At 48.7% G+C, this 13752-nt stretch overlaps 1 long non-coding RNA gene across 1 annotated transcript; it reads left to right on the forward strand.

The window, feature by feature from the left end:
• Positions 1-850: 850 nt before the first annotated feature.
• Positions 851-12572, forward strand: LOC143975737 (uncharacterized). Its single transcript, XR_013272412.1, has 4 exons — positions 851-1181; positions 4464-4864; positions 5726-5809; positions 12160-12572. It is a non-coding gene; the product is annotated as an uncharacterized LOC143975737 (long non-coding RNA).
• The last annotated feature ends 1180 nt before the right edge of the window (positions 12573-13752 follow it).

The raw sequence follows: 13752 nt of genomic DNA on the forward strand, positions 1-13752 counted from the left end.
CGCTTTTTCCCGCTCGCGTCTTTCCTCTTCAGTCTCAAGCAGCTCTGTATAGTAGCAGTCCAATGTGTCGTCCATGTCATCGAACAATCTGTCTCTGTATGCATCTATATTGCCTCCTTCAAGGCATGACTCCAGCCAGTCAAGTAATGGACATTCACACATGAAGACCCCTTCGGTATTTGTCCCCTCTCTGGCGTCTCTCCTCCTCCTTCTTCTATCCTTTTTGCTGTTCTGCATCGTTGCTGCTATCAGTAGAATACAGCAAGAATTTATATTAGTAGTATATACCGTGTGTTAGATCGGTATATATATATATATATAATAAAGTATTAAGTGTAGTATTAAGTATTAATATTAACTAGTATTAAGTGTAGATAAGTATTAATACACTAATATAAGTATTAATACACTAGTATTAAGTGTAGATAAGTATACAGATTATCGGTCTGTATCAAAGTCGCTCTGTGCTATGGTTATGTCTGTTCACTTCCAAAGCCAGGTTCAGACTGACTGTGCCTGTCCCAGAATCTAAATTTATATTGTAGGTGCCACTGCGGTTCTAACTGTGATGTCACACTGTGATGTCACCTGTGATGTCACAATGCTGACAAGAAGCCTGATTGGTTGCTGCAGATTTCCAGTGAGCTGATTGGCTGGTGCAGAATTTTTTTTTTTTTTTTTTTTTAAACTGACATACGCGGTATCCTAGCAACAGGGTGGGGGGCGGGTATATTCCCGCCCCCCCCCCCCCCCCCCCCCCCCCCCACCCTGTTGCTAGGATACCGCGTATTTCAGTTTGAAAAATAAAAAATAAAATTCTGCACCAGCCATATATTAGGATGATGTAATACTGTTAATTTTCCACTAGATGGCAGTGATTGTATTGTACAGCACAGGGAAGGACAGACAGGGGAAGGGCCGTTTGGAGGATTTATTTACTATCTAAACTAAAATGAAAAGGTGGGGGGCATGTCCGGTAGTGGGCGGAGACGGACGGTTCCAAACCGGGCCAGCACAGTCCCCTGAGACCCCCGGGGACGCATCGGGACGAAATTGTAGCAGATTGCGGGCGGCGCTCGGCTGGATCGGACTCTCAGCCCTCCGCGGCCATCTTGCTACACCCGGGCCGCCGCCATCTTGCGGCCCAGAAGCCTGCCGGAGCCGACAGCGCGGAAACGGAGGTAGGGGTCCCTTCCCTAACTCCCTGTGTGTGAGCGGAGGGTGGTGGAGCGCGCCCTGAAGGCCTCGCTGGGGCCCGTGGACGCGGCGGTCCGCTCGGGCCTAGCGCGGCCTACACATCCCCACTGTTGTGGCGTGTCCGGATGTGAGCGGCGGAGACGCTCATAAATCTTCCTATCCCTCTGGGCAGTCCCTCCTGAGTCCCCCGGTGGTTCGGATGACCCTCGAGGTGGAAAATAGAGGCCGCGGATCGTTCCGGCCTAGTGAAGCCTACACATCCCCGGACTTTCCTACGGCGGCCGCCCGCGGAGGTCCATCGCGGCCGCCTCCCTCTCCTGTCTGCCAGACCCCCTCCCCCTCTCTTCTTCTCTGCCAGACTTGCCCCCTCTCTTCTTCTCTGCCAGACTTGCCCCCCTCTCTTCTTCCCTGCCAGACTTGCCCCCTCTCTTCTTCTCTGCCAGACTTGCCCCCTCTCTTCTTGTCTGCCAGACTTGCCCCCCTCTCTTCTTCTCTGCCAGACTTGCCCCCCTCTCTTCTTCTCTGCCAGACTTGCCCCCCTCTCTTCTTCTCTGCCAGACTTGCCCCCCTCTCTTCTTCTCTGCCAGACTTGCCCCCCCTCTCTTCTTCTCTGCCAGACTTGCCCCCCTCTCTTCTTCTCTGCCAGACTTGCCCCCCTCTCTTCTTCTCTGCCAGACTTGCCCCCCCTCTCTTCTTCTCTGCCAGACTTGCCCCCCCTCTCTTCTTCTCTGCCAGACTTGCCCCCCCTCTCTTCTTCTCTGCCAGACTTGCCCCCCTCTCTTCTTCTCTGCCAGACTTGCCCCCCTCTCTTCTTCTCTGCCAGACTTGCCCCCCCTCTCTTCTTCTCTGCCAGACTTGCCCCCCTTCTCTTCTTCTCTGCCAGACTTGCCCCCCCTCTCTTCTTCTCTGCCAGACTTGCCCCCCCTCTCTTCTTCTCTGCCAGACTTGCCCCCCTCTCGTGTCTCTCTGCCAGACTTGCCCCCCTCTCTTCTTCTCTGCCAGACTTGCCCCCCTCTCTTCTTCTCTGCCAGACTTGCCCCCCCTCTCTTCTTCTCTGCCAGACTTGCCCCCCTCTCTTCTTCTCTGCCAGACTTGCCCCCCCTCTCTTCTTCTCTGCCAGACTTGCCCCCCCTCTCTTCTTCTCTGCCAGACTTGCCCCCCTCTCTTCTTCTCTGCCAGACTTGCCCCCCCTCTCTTCTTCTCTGCCAGACTTGCCCCCCCTCTCTTCTTCTCTGCCAGACTTGCCCCCCCTCTCTTCTTCTCTGCCAGACTTGCCCCCCCTCTCTTCTTCTCTGCCAGACTTGCCCCCCCTCTCTTCTTCTCTGCCAGACTTGCCCCCCCTCTCTTCTTCTCTGCCAGACTTGCCCCCCCTCTCTTCTTCTCTGCCAGACTTGCCCCCCCTCTCTTCTTCTCTGCCAGACTTGCCCCCCCTCTCTTCTTCTCTGCCAGACTTGCCCCCCCTCTCTTCTTCTCTGCCAGACTTGCCCCCCTCTCTTCTTCTCTGCCAGACTTGCCCCCCCTCTCTTCTTCTCTGCCAGACTTGCCCCCCCTCTCTTCTTCTCTGCCAGACTTGCCCCCCCTCTCTTCTTCTCTGCCAGACTTGCCCCCCCTCTCTTCTTCTCTGCCAGACTTGCCCCCCCTCTCTTCTTCTCTGCCAGACTTGCCCCCCCTCTCTTCTTCTCTGCCAGACTTGCCCCCCTCTCTTCTTCTCTGCCAGACTTGCCCCCCCTCTCTTCTTCTCTGCCAGACTTGCCCCCCCTCTCTTCTTCTCTGCCAGACTTGCCCCCCCTCTCTTCTTCTCTGCCAGACTTGCCCCCCCTCTCTTCTTCTCTGCCAGACTTGCCCCCCCTCTCTTCTTCTCTGCCAGACTTGCCCCCCCTCTCTTCTTCTCTGCCAGACTTGCCCCCCTCTCTTCTTCTCTGCCAGACTTGCCCCCCCTCTCTTCTTCTCTGCCAGACTTGCCCCCCTCTCTTCTTCTCTGCCAGACTTGCCCCCCCTCTCTTCTTCTCTGCCAGACTTGCCCCCCCTCTCTCTTCTCTGCCAGACTTGCCCCCCTCTCGTGTCTCAGAGACCGGTCTCTAAAGGGAATCTGAATTCTTTTTGTGGAGTAAGATACTTGGAAAAAAAAAAAAAAAAACACGTTTATTGCACAGCAACACGATATAATACCCAAGTGTTTTCTGTAAAAGATGTCATGTGACGCTTTCATATTGCGTGCGGCTCGTGCGGTGGCAACAAACAATGTCCATTTTACCCATAAGCAACGCATTGAAGGCCTTTACACCGCGGATCTGCAATTCACGGACCTCCAGCTGTTACAAAAACTACAAGTCCCATCATGCCTCTGGGTGTCATGCTTGTGGAGAGTCTTGCTGTGCCTCATGGGACTTGTAGTTCTGCAACAGCTGGAGGTCGGCTGATTGGATATCCCCGCTTTACAGGTTGTCCCTTTGGCTGTACACAGGAGGTCTGGTGCTGGAATTAGTGCCTGTGATCTGACGTTTGCAGTCATAGCTGTGTGGGGACGATCGCTGTGTGTGTGCGGGGCTGACACATGCATTCCCCTTTGTGCACAACACACGGGGGTGGGGGGGCACTTTTACTTTTATTTTTTTATTATTATTATTTATTCTTTTACACTTTTTTTATTACATTTTTATTTTTTTTTTTTTTTTTCAGCACTTCAATTGTTATCACAGGGAATATAAACATCGCCTCGACCCCAAATCTCCCCGCCTGCCTTTTAAAAAACATCTGATCGCTCCAAGATGTTGCTCTCCTCCTTTTTTTTTTTTTTTTGTATTATTTTTTTTTTTTTTTTTTGTATTATTTTTTTTTTTTTTTATGGCACCGTTTACATGCGGGGGGGTGGGGGGGGAGAATCAGAAGTGATGAATGCTCAGCGCTTCCCGTTTTTCCTATATAGAGGTGATCGGAGCCGTTTCGGTCTCTGATTACCTCCTATGATCAGCCGGTGGAAGTGTGGGCTGATTGCTCGGGTCCCCTGGTGGGACGGGTGGGGCCCCAAAAAAAAAAAGCTTTGGAAAGAGACAATACGTCCCCCTCCCCCACTGCTTACTAAAGCAATCCAGCGGCTAGTTGGCCAGAGATGGCAGCTGGCTCTAAAAAACAAAAGAGAAGTATATATATATATATATATATATATATAGGGATTGTATGACCACTCAAAGTCCGGCAATGTACTGGTATATATCGCTGGGGCTGAAGTGCTGGACACAAGAGCTAACACTCAGTCTGTTTTTCAGATGGAGAAGTGTTGGGAGAAGAGGACTTGCAGCTCGTTGTTGGGGACGGTAAGAACTTGTATGATGGGAGTACTTTATGCTGCTATCAGGGGATGGGATTGTAATTCTGCAGCTGCTGTCATGGCACATCCTTGGTCATGGCCATCGTCATCCGATGGTTCTCATCTCTTTATAGAGAGCAGGGAATTGTAGGCTCTTGTTTATTTTCTGGACCCGATTTCCCTGATTCTCCTGATTTTAATGGACCCCTCTGTCTGTCCTTCCCTCCCGCACAGGTGCGGTCACCTTCCACGATGTGGCCGCCTGCTTCGAGGAAGAGGACTGGGAGCTTATGGAGCAATGGCAGCAGGATCTGTAGCGGGACGCCATGAAGGAGATTCACTCTGCTTTGCACAATCTGGGTGAGTGAGGGGGCACGAGGGCATGGGATGGTGGGGGGTGGGAAATGTAGAGGAGGGAGAATACAACCTCACACGTACAATGGTTTCTGAAGAGCATTTGGCAGACAGTGGAGAGGTATTTCATCACCTGCTTGCCATCTGCTTGAACCCCTTGGACTCTGTAAATGCATTGTTATGCTACGCCCGCTGAAAGCGATAGGGGGGGGTATACCTTCTGTTGCAAAATAGATATTTGCCAGCACACCGCGGATCGACGCAAAGTAGCGCCCAAACGGATCGTTTATTGCATGATCACAACACAAGGAGAGTGCAACATTTCGGAGTCACGCAGGACCCCTTCGTCAGACATGTGATCATCACGTGCCTCCGAAAAACATGGGTGATGTCTGTATCATGTGATCTGGCTAGCTCTGAGGACAAGAAACGGTTTTCTCTCCAGCATAAAAGACACAACTGAGCACGTGCAAGTTGGCTGGCTTTCCCCAGATAGACATTGCAAGGAGGGGGAGGATCTATGCATACAGGATCAAACAGCCATTTTTTACACAATGTAGAGGATTAACCCTTTACGTTCCACAGTGAGTATAACAAGCATGCTATGACGTGTATATACAGACCGATTTTACTGTTGTGGGTTTAGTAATACTTTCATGGCTGTGTGTTGAGTTATTTTGAGGGGACAGCGAATTGACACTGTTATACAAGCTGTACACTCACTTCTTTACATTGTAGCCAAGTGTCATTTCTTCAGTGTTGTCACATGAAAAGAAAGAATAAAATATTTACAAACATGTGAGGGGTGCACTCACTTTTGTCATAATGTAGATTGTGTTCTCCCTGCCCCCCCCCCCCCCCCCCCAGGGTACCGGATCCTCAACCCGTATCTCCTGGTGAAGATCGAGAAACACAGAGAACGTTTCCGGAACAACCACAGCCAATCAACAAGTGAGCTCTGCCCCCCCTCACTGTGACATAGTTCTGTGTTTTGGTCAGTCCTTACACTTTCTTTCACCAGCTTGTGTTTTATAAAGAGCTAGTTCACCCCCCCCCAACAAAGAAAATTGTGTACACACACCTTTTGACAGGAAGTCTGTGATCTTCTGCATAGTCTAGGACTGTATATGGAGATGGGCACTATCTGTCTCTTTGTGTCCCTTTTACTGATACTGGCTTAGGCCCCTTTCACACTGGTGCGGGAGCGGTTTTAACCCCCGCTAGTGGCCGAAAAAAAGGGTTATAACCACCCGCAAATTGCCGCTGCAGCGCTTTCAATGGGCAGGAGGGGTGAAGGAGGGGTGTATACACCCCTCCTTCACCACTCCAAAGATGCTGCTTGCAGGAGTATTTTTAACGTCCTGCCAATGCACCGCTGCAGTGTGAAGCCCCCGGGGTTTTCACACTGGAGACACAGAAGAGGCTGTTTCAGGGCGCTTTGCAGGCACTATTTTTAGTACTGTAATGCCTGCAAAGCGCCCCCCCCGGGGGGAAAGGGGCCTTACTCATAGAAGGACTTCTGTAAGGACATTTAGGGACAGAGCAGTGAAAGGTTAGAGCCTCTGCCTGGTTTTATTTCTTTTATTCCTTCCTCTACTGGCACCTTATTTATCAGGGTGGGGAAAGTTATCACTAGGGTAATATTTCCAGTCGTGTATTGAGACTGGTATTTTCCTCTCATTGGACAGTGATGGCAGATGGTGGAGTTTGGCCATCATATCAGGAAAACTCACACCCTAGTAATAAAGTGACAGTAAATCAGGGTCATAAGCCCCATACACACTCAGATTTTCTGCTGGATTTTATTTATTTTCCTTTAGATTTACCAAAACCATATAATAAGGTCAAACCTGTAGGAGTTTCAGTGTGTATGCAACCAGGCAGGCCCTTGTACTATATGGTTTTGGTAAATCTGAAGACAAAAATCAGCAGAAAATCTGATAGTCTGTATGGATATAGAAGGGGGACTTTCTGACTAATCACATGCGGTCATATAGGACAGTGTTTCTCAACTCCAGTCCTCAAGGCGCCCCAACAGGTCATGTTTTCAGGCTTTCCAATATTTTTCACAGCTGATTTGATCAGTTTCACTGCCTTAGTAATTACCACAGCTGGTTCATTTGAGGAAATGCTGAAAACATGACCTGTTGGGGCGCCTTGAGGAGTTTAGTTGAGAAACACTGATATAGGCGACCAGACAACACCCCCCCCTTTCCAAATCCCTACTACTTGTGTAAAGTCTAAGGCACAGCTGGAGGGGACTATAAGCATGCCATGGCAAATATAATGCAGCTTGTCAAGTCAAAGGGGCTGCTCTGCAACTGCAAGCCCAACGTCTGGCTCGTGTTTGCAGTGCGCAGTAAATTGCAGGAAAATGCAACCACGCATCCGGGAGGCAGTCCTATGTGGTTCTGGCCAGCCTCTGATCCACCACATATTGCTTTTTCAGAGAGACGGCCGCTAGCCTTTGGCCAGATGTTTTACTTTTGTTTGTTTACAATTGAGTAAAGTTATATTTAAAAAAACAAAGAAAAAAAAAACCCTTTTAATAGCAAACATGTCAAACGTGCCTGCTTTGTGCACTGAGGTCCTCCTCTTCTCGGGTCCCCGCTGGCATGCCTCCTCTTCTCTAAATGAAGTGCCTGCTATGGGGGGGATATGTGTGTGTGTGTAGGCGCTCGCTCGCTCCTGAGCCCCACTCTGTATGTCTATTAACCACTTCAGCCTCGGACCAATAAACGCCCTAAGGACCAGAGGTCTTTTTACAATTTCGCACTGCGCTGCTTTAACTGGTAATTGCGCGGTCATGCAATGTTGCATCCAAACGAAATTTGCGTCCTTTTCTTCCCACAAATAGAGCTTTCTTTTGGTGGTATTTGATTGCCTCTGCGATTTTAATTTTTTGCGATATAAATGGAAAAAGAGCGAAAATTTTGAGAAAAAAACATATATTCTACTTTTTGTTATAAGAAAAATCTAATAAACTCAATTTTAGTCATACATTGAGGGCAAAATGTATTCAGCCACATGTCTTTAGTAAATAAAATGTCAATAAGCGAATATTTTTTGGTTTGCGCAAAAGTTATAGCGTCTACAAACTAGAGGACATTTTCGGGAATTTACACAGCTTTTAATTTATGACTGCCGATCTCATTTCTTGAGGTGCTAAAATGTCAGGGCAGTACAACCCCCCCCCCCCCCCCCAAATGATCCCATTTTGGAAAGTAGACACCCCAAGGAAATTTCTGAGAGGCATGTTGAGCCCATTGAATATTTTTATTTATTTATTTTTTGTCCCAAGTGATTGAATAATGACACAAAAAAAAAAAAAAGTTTACAAAAAGTTGTCACTAAATGATATATATTGCTCACACATGCCATAGTTATATGTGGAATTGCACCCCAAAATATATTCTGCTGCTTCTCCTGAGTACGGGGATACCACATGTATGGGACTTTTTAGGAGTCTAGCCGCGTACGGCACCCCGAAAACCAATCTCTGCCTTCAGGATTTCTAAGGGTGCAAATTTTTGATTTCACTCCTCACTACCTATCACAGTTTCGAAGGCCATAAAATGCCAAAATAACACAAAACCCCCCCCCCCCCAAATGACCCCATTTTGGAAAGTAGACACCCCAAGCTATTTACTGAGAGGCATGTTGAGTCCATGAAATATTTTATATTTTGCCACAAGTTGCAGGAATATAAATTTTTTTTTTTTTTATTTTTTTTTGCACAAAGTTGTCACTAAATGATATATTGCTCACACATGCTATGGGCATAAGTCAAATTACACCCCAAAATAAATTCTGCTGCTTCTCCTGAGTACGGGGATACCACATGTGGGGGACTTTTTGGGAGCCTAGCCACGTACGGGACCCCGAAATCCAAGCACCGCCTTCCGGATTTAAATATAAAACGTTACAGAAAAACCTGTTGGCGATGGCAGGGATCAGGCCTGACTCTGCGATCGCTGCAGTTATGTGTTTAGTGTTTTGTAAGTGACAGTGATCGATCGATACTGCACTTGGGTGGGCTGGGCAGAGGGGCAAAACGCAGGTGCCAGCAGGTATCTGGGCTTATCCCGCTAACAATGCATTTTTTTGGAACCCTAAACTGCTGGGGACGCTAGTATAGATCTGATCAGATCAGATATTGATCTGTTCAGATTCTATACCACTACGGGAGGTGTATGCTTTGCACGTGGGTATTAGCGGGACTGGCACTAACCTAGCGCTGCCTGGGGCGACGCAGACCCTGACCCTAAAACCTAATTGATATCACCCACCGGGTGATCAGGAGGTTAAACCTTTATTGGGTAATAAATGGTGGGTGCCCTGATGCTATAAAAAGCAAACTAACCAGAGTCACCCGTAACACTTATACGGTGATCACTGGTGAAAGGGTTAACTAGGGGCAATCAGGGGGTTCAAATTTTTATTAGGTAGTATATGGGGGTCCCTGGCGCTATATAAAAACCTGACGACGGGAACCTAAATAACTAACTGGCTATCCAGCGTCACCAGTGACACTTATACTGTGATCGCTGGTGAAAGGGTTAACTAGGGGCAATGGGGGGGGGGGGTTAAAACCATTATTTGGTAGTATATTGGGGTACCTAGCGCTATAAAAACCTGGCGGTGAACCTAAAAAAAATAACTAGCTACCTAGCGGCATCAGTGAATTTTGTGAGCATGCCGATGTAACTGAAAAGGCCGGGGTGACAAACCAGTTGACTGGCCAAAAGTATGTGAGACCCTGGGCCAGAAGCTCAACTCCCCTGGCCTTAGGAACCATAAAAGTCCAGATATTGTGCTGCCTGAGCGCCAAGCTGGTAAACAATGCCAAAGGAGACCTAGTGAGGATGTCAGATATGTCACGCAAAAAATATGACTCACGATGGGAAGTCTGCTGAGCACAGTAGGAGGGCTACACTTCTGGATCCCTGAGGATGCTTAACTAGAGTGCGTAGAAAATAAAGAAAGGCCTATCGGGTTCTTCCAACAACATGAAATGCTGAGTCTCAGCCACATACGGCCCCGATAGTGCTGTAGACCAATATGAGTTGGAAGTGGCAAAAAACAGAAAAGCAAATAGGAATTGGATGTTAACCGTCAGGACTAGGAAACCTTGACCAGAGAGCCTGGAAAACATCCCAAGCAGTGTCATGAGTCTTCCAGGTATACAAAAAAAATAAAGATTTATCGATCAAGGCTGCTGCGTCAGCCCAATGGACCCTAACCCATCACAAATGCTGGAAACCGAAGAAAAGGCATCTGCGTCCGAGACCTGGGCCTACTGGTACCGGCCTAAGCACCGAGAGGGTTCCGGAATCCACGAAAGCCCCTGAGCCCGTAGAAGCCGCTGAAGCTGCAATAGGTTGACTTACCATTAGCTCCATACTATTGCGCAACTCCTGGCCAGATGTAGCTAGGAAATTAAGGTAGTGTGGAAATGACACACAACTGGGTCAAGTAACATAAGCTGTGAGAAAAACGTGAGCAGACTGAGAAATCTATGACAGGAATGTAGCTGCGTGAAGGAACGTGACTGAACGAGAAACAAGAGTAGCGCGAGCTGATGAAAACGTGAGCAGCATAAGAACTGAGGCTGCAAGAAAAACGCATGAGAGACGCAGGTTGCACAAGAATGTGAATTGATGAACATAAGAAATGAGAGAAACCTGTGAAAAATGAGAGAAACCTGAAAACGTGAGTTGGCATAGAAACAAAATATTGCATGAGAAACGTGAATGACATGAGAAACTAAAATTGCATGAGAAACGTGAGTTTTGTACGAAATATGTGAGCAGCGTAAGAACAGATGAGGAGACTTGCCACCGAACAAGCCAATTTAAAACCGATCACCTCAATCTGTTAAACCCATAGACGTGATGGGTAACCTGCAGTGGAAGAACACGGACAACCCAGCTGTGTGAAAACGACCAGAGAACATAACAGACAACCAGCCCCTGACATAACACCCCTGGTACCTGACAAGTATGAGGATGTGGGTGCAATAATGACAAGACCAACAACGCATGAATGTGAACCTAATGACAACACCACCCTACTGTATGCAGCAAGTGAGCCCGAGCAACCTGCAGCGCCAAGACAGGAAATTTAAAAATGAACACTCAGGGCTGAGGTACCCACAGAGAAGATGTGAGAAACATTGGAAGTGTGAGAAACATTGGAAGTGTGAGAAACATTGGAAGTGTGAGAAACATTGGAAGTGTGAGAAACATTGGAAGTGTGAGAAACATTGGAAGTGTGAGAAACATGGGAAGCGTGAGAAACATGGGAAGCGTGAGAAACATGGGAAGCGTGAGAAACATGGGAAGCGTGAGAAACATGGGAAGCGTGAGAAACATGGGAAGCGTGAGAAACATGGGAAGCGTGAGAAACATGGGAAGCGTGAGAAACATGGGAAGCGTGAGAAACATGGGAAGCGTGAGAAACATGGGAAGCGTGAGAAACATGGGAAGCGTGAGAAACATGGGAAACGTTAGAAACATGGGAAACGTAAGAAACCTGGGAAAAACGTGAATGAGGCATGAGAACCATAACTTGCATGAGAAACCGTAACTTGCATGAAAAACATAAATTGCCTTAGCCCTTGTACACACGGTCGGAGAATCCGTCGGAATGAGTCCTATCGGACCGCTTCGTCAGATAATCCGACTGTGTGTGGTATGAATCGGAATATCTGTCGGACCCAATTTTACAACTTGTTGGAAATATTTTCTGACCAACTGGGCCGATTGGACATACTCCGATCATGTGTAGAGAATTTTGATCGGACCAAGTGCCACGCATGCTCAGATCAAATTCCAACATCAAAGCTATTGGCTACTAGCCTGAACGTAGTCCCATTGTAAAGAAATTACGTCATCACGTTCTGAAAGATCGGATTTTTCAACAACTTAGTCCGACCCGTGTGTATGCAACAGTTTCGGACAAAATCCGACGGATTTGGTTGGCAGAATGTCTGACCCGTGTGTACAAGGGCTTAGAAACATAAATTGCATGAGAAAAGAGAAGCACGGATTAAGGAATGCAATGACATAAAGAGTGCTGGGCATGACGGTGTGTATGAGGGACACACGGGGTTAAGCTGGATGGGTGGAGCTGAGAACAAAGGTTGGCAGGAAGCAAGCTCAGTGTAGGGGAGGGGCCATATAAAAGGGAGGGGTGGGGCCTTAGGGGATCATTCGGATCCCAGCGTGACACAGAGGAGGCAGTTTTTCCCGCCCTAATGTTATGTGTCGTTTTGTTGCTGGTCTTTTCTTCTTTTGCAGGTTTCGTCGGTTGTCGGGACAGCTGAAGGTTTTCCTGTTTGGCGGTGTGTTTTCTGGTGGTTTCTGACGGTAGACAGGTACTCAGAAGGGATCTGAGGGTGTGGGGGGCTCATCAAACGATCGGCCCCTCTGGGTATTCCTGAACGTTGGAGGGAATACGGTTATGTTCACTGGCGGAAGTTGTCTCCGACCGGTCACAGGTGGAGGCCTTTGGGAAGTTGGTCAGGTGTACCGCAGTGATTAGGTATTGGCTTAAGTGGGGTCACCGTCAGAGATCACCAGAATGGGCAGTCAATGTTATTTAATGTTGTTTAATGTTAATAAAGTTATTTATATATTTTCATATTTACAAGTTATTGGAGTGAATTTTTGAGTTATGTTTAATAAAGGCTGTTGTGGCCAGTTTACTCCAACCTATGGTGTGGTCTCGTTTCTAATATGGGAAGGTATTGGTAAGGAATAATATAAGGGGAACATTCAGACTACACTAGTCATGTTCTAGAACCATGCAGCCCCCAAGGACCCCCACAGACTGATGAGATGACAGGCGACAAGCAAGTGTCATGTCAACTCCGCAGCCTGAATTAACCCCTGAAAACCCATACTTATCGTGCGTGCCTAGTACGTAGTAACAGGGCACTAGCAGCGTGGCCCCAATCAGGTTAAATGGCAGCACACCAGGGGCCACCCTGACTGCTAAATGTACTACCACGGAACCCCCATCCACAGCCTTATGGCATGAGGTGGGAGCGAATGGTCTGTGTGATGAATGCCCATTGAGCTCAGGAGGAGGGAGGGGAACCCACCACATGGGGCTCAGGAGGGGGGGACCCACCACATGGGGCTCAGGAGGATGTGGAGCTCAGGAGGGGGAGGACCTACCACATGGAGCTCAGGAGAATGTGGAGCTCAGGAGGGGGGACCCACCACATGGGGCTCAGGAGGATGTGGAGCTCAGGAGGGGGAGGACCCACCACATGGGGCTCAGGAGGATGTGGAGCTCAGGAGGGGGAGGACCCACCACATGGGGCTCAGGAGGGGGAGGACCCACCACGTGGAGCTCGTGGGGGGGAGAACCACCATAAGGAACCTAGGAGGGAGGAGACCCTGCCCATACATGTTGTAACTGCTGCAATAAAACAAAGGCATCTCCGCACCTCCCCACAAGTACACGACCAGCCGGTGGTGACAGACCCCAAATACCAAAATCACTAATGCAGCCATGATCGTCCCTAGTCCAGCCAACTCTGACACCAGAGACTCCCAGCCCCCCAAGAAACAGCAGAGCCAGCCAGAGTGCAGCCTGATGCCCAGAGTGAGCCCCGGGGAGGAGTGAGCGGGGCGGGTGGTGGTCCCCCCACGCTGCATGGCGAGCAGGATGAGCCGGCGTGCGGCCCTCCTTCTGATGAAAATAGACGATGCAACAAACCCTGGCAAAGACAGTCATCTCCACTGTACACACATGTACACATGGACTCAAATGCTTCCAGCAGCCAGCATATGACCGAGATCAGCTCAAAAACACCAATGTGACCAACCTGACCACACATCCTCGATCGGTCCCCGGCAAGGTGCACATCCCAAGCGGACCAC

This window comes from Lithobates pipiens, unplaced genomic scaffold (assembly GCF_037356315.1).
Source record: "Lithobates pipiens isolate NorthernLeopardFrog02 unplaced genomic scaffold, aLitPip1_a1.2 Scaffold_13, whole genome shotgun sequence".
Lineage (NCBI taxonomy): Eukaryota > Metazoa > Chordata > Amphibia > Anura > Ranidae > Lithobates > Lithobates pipiens.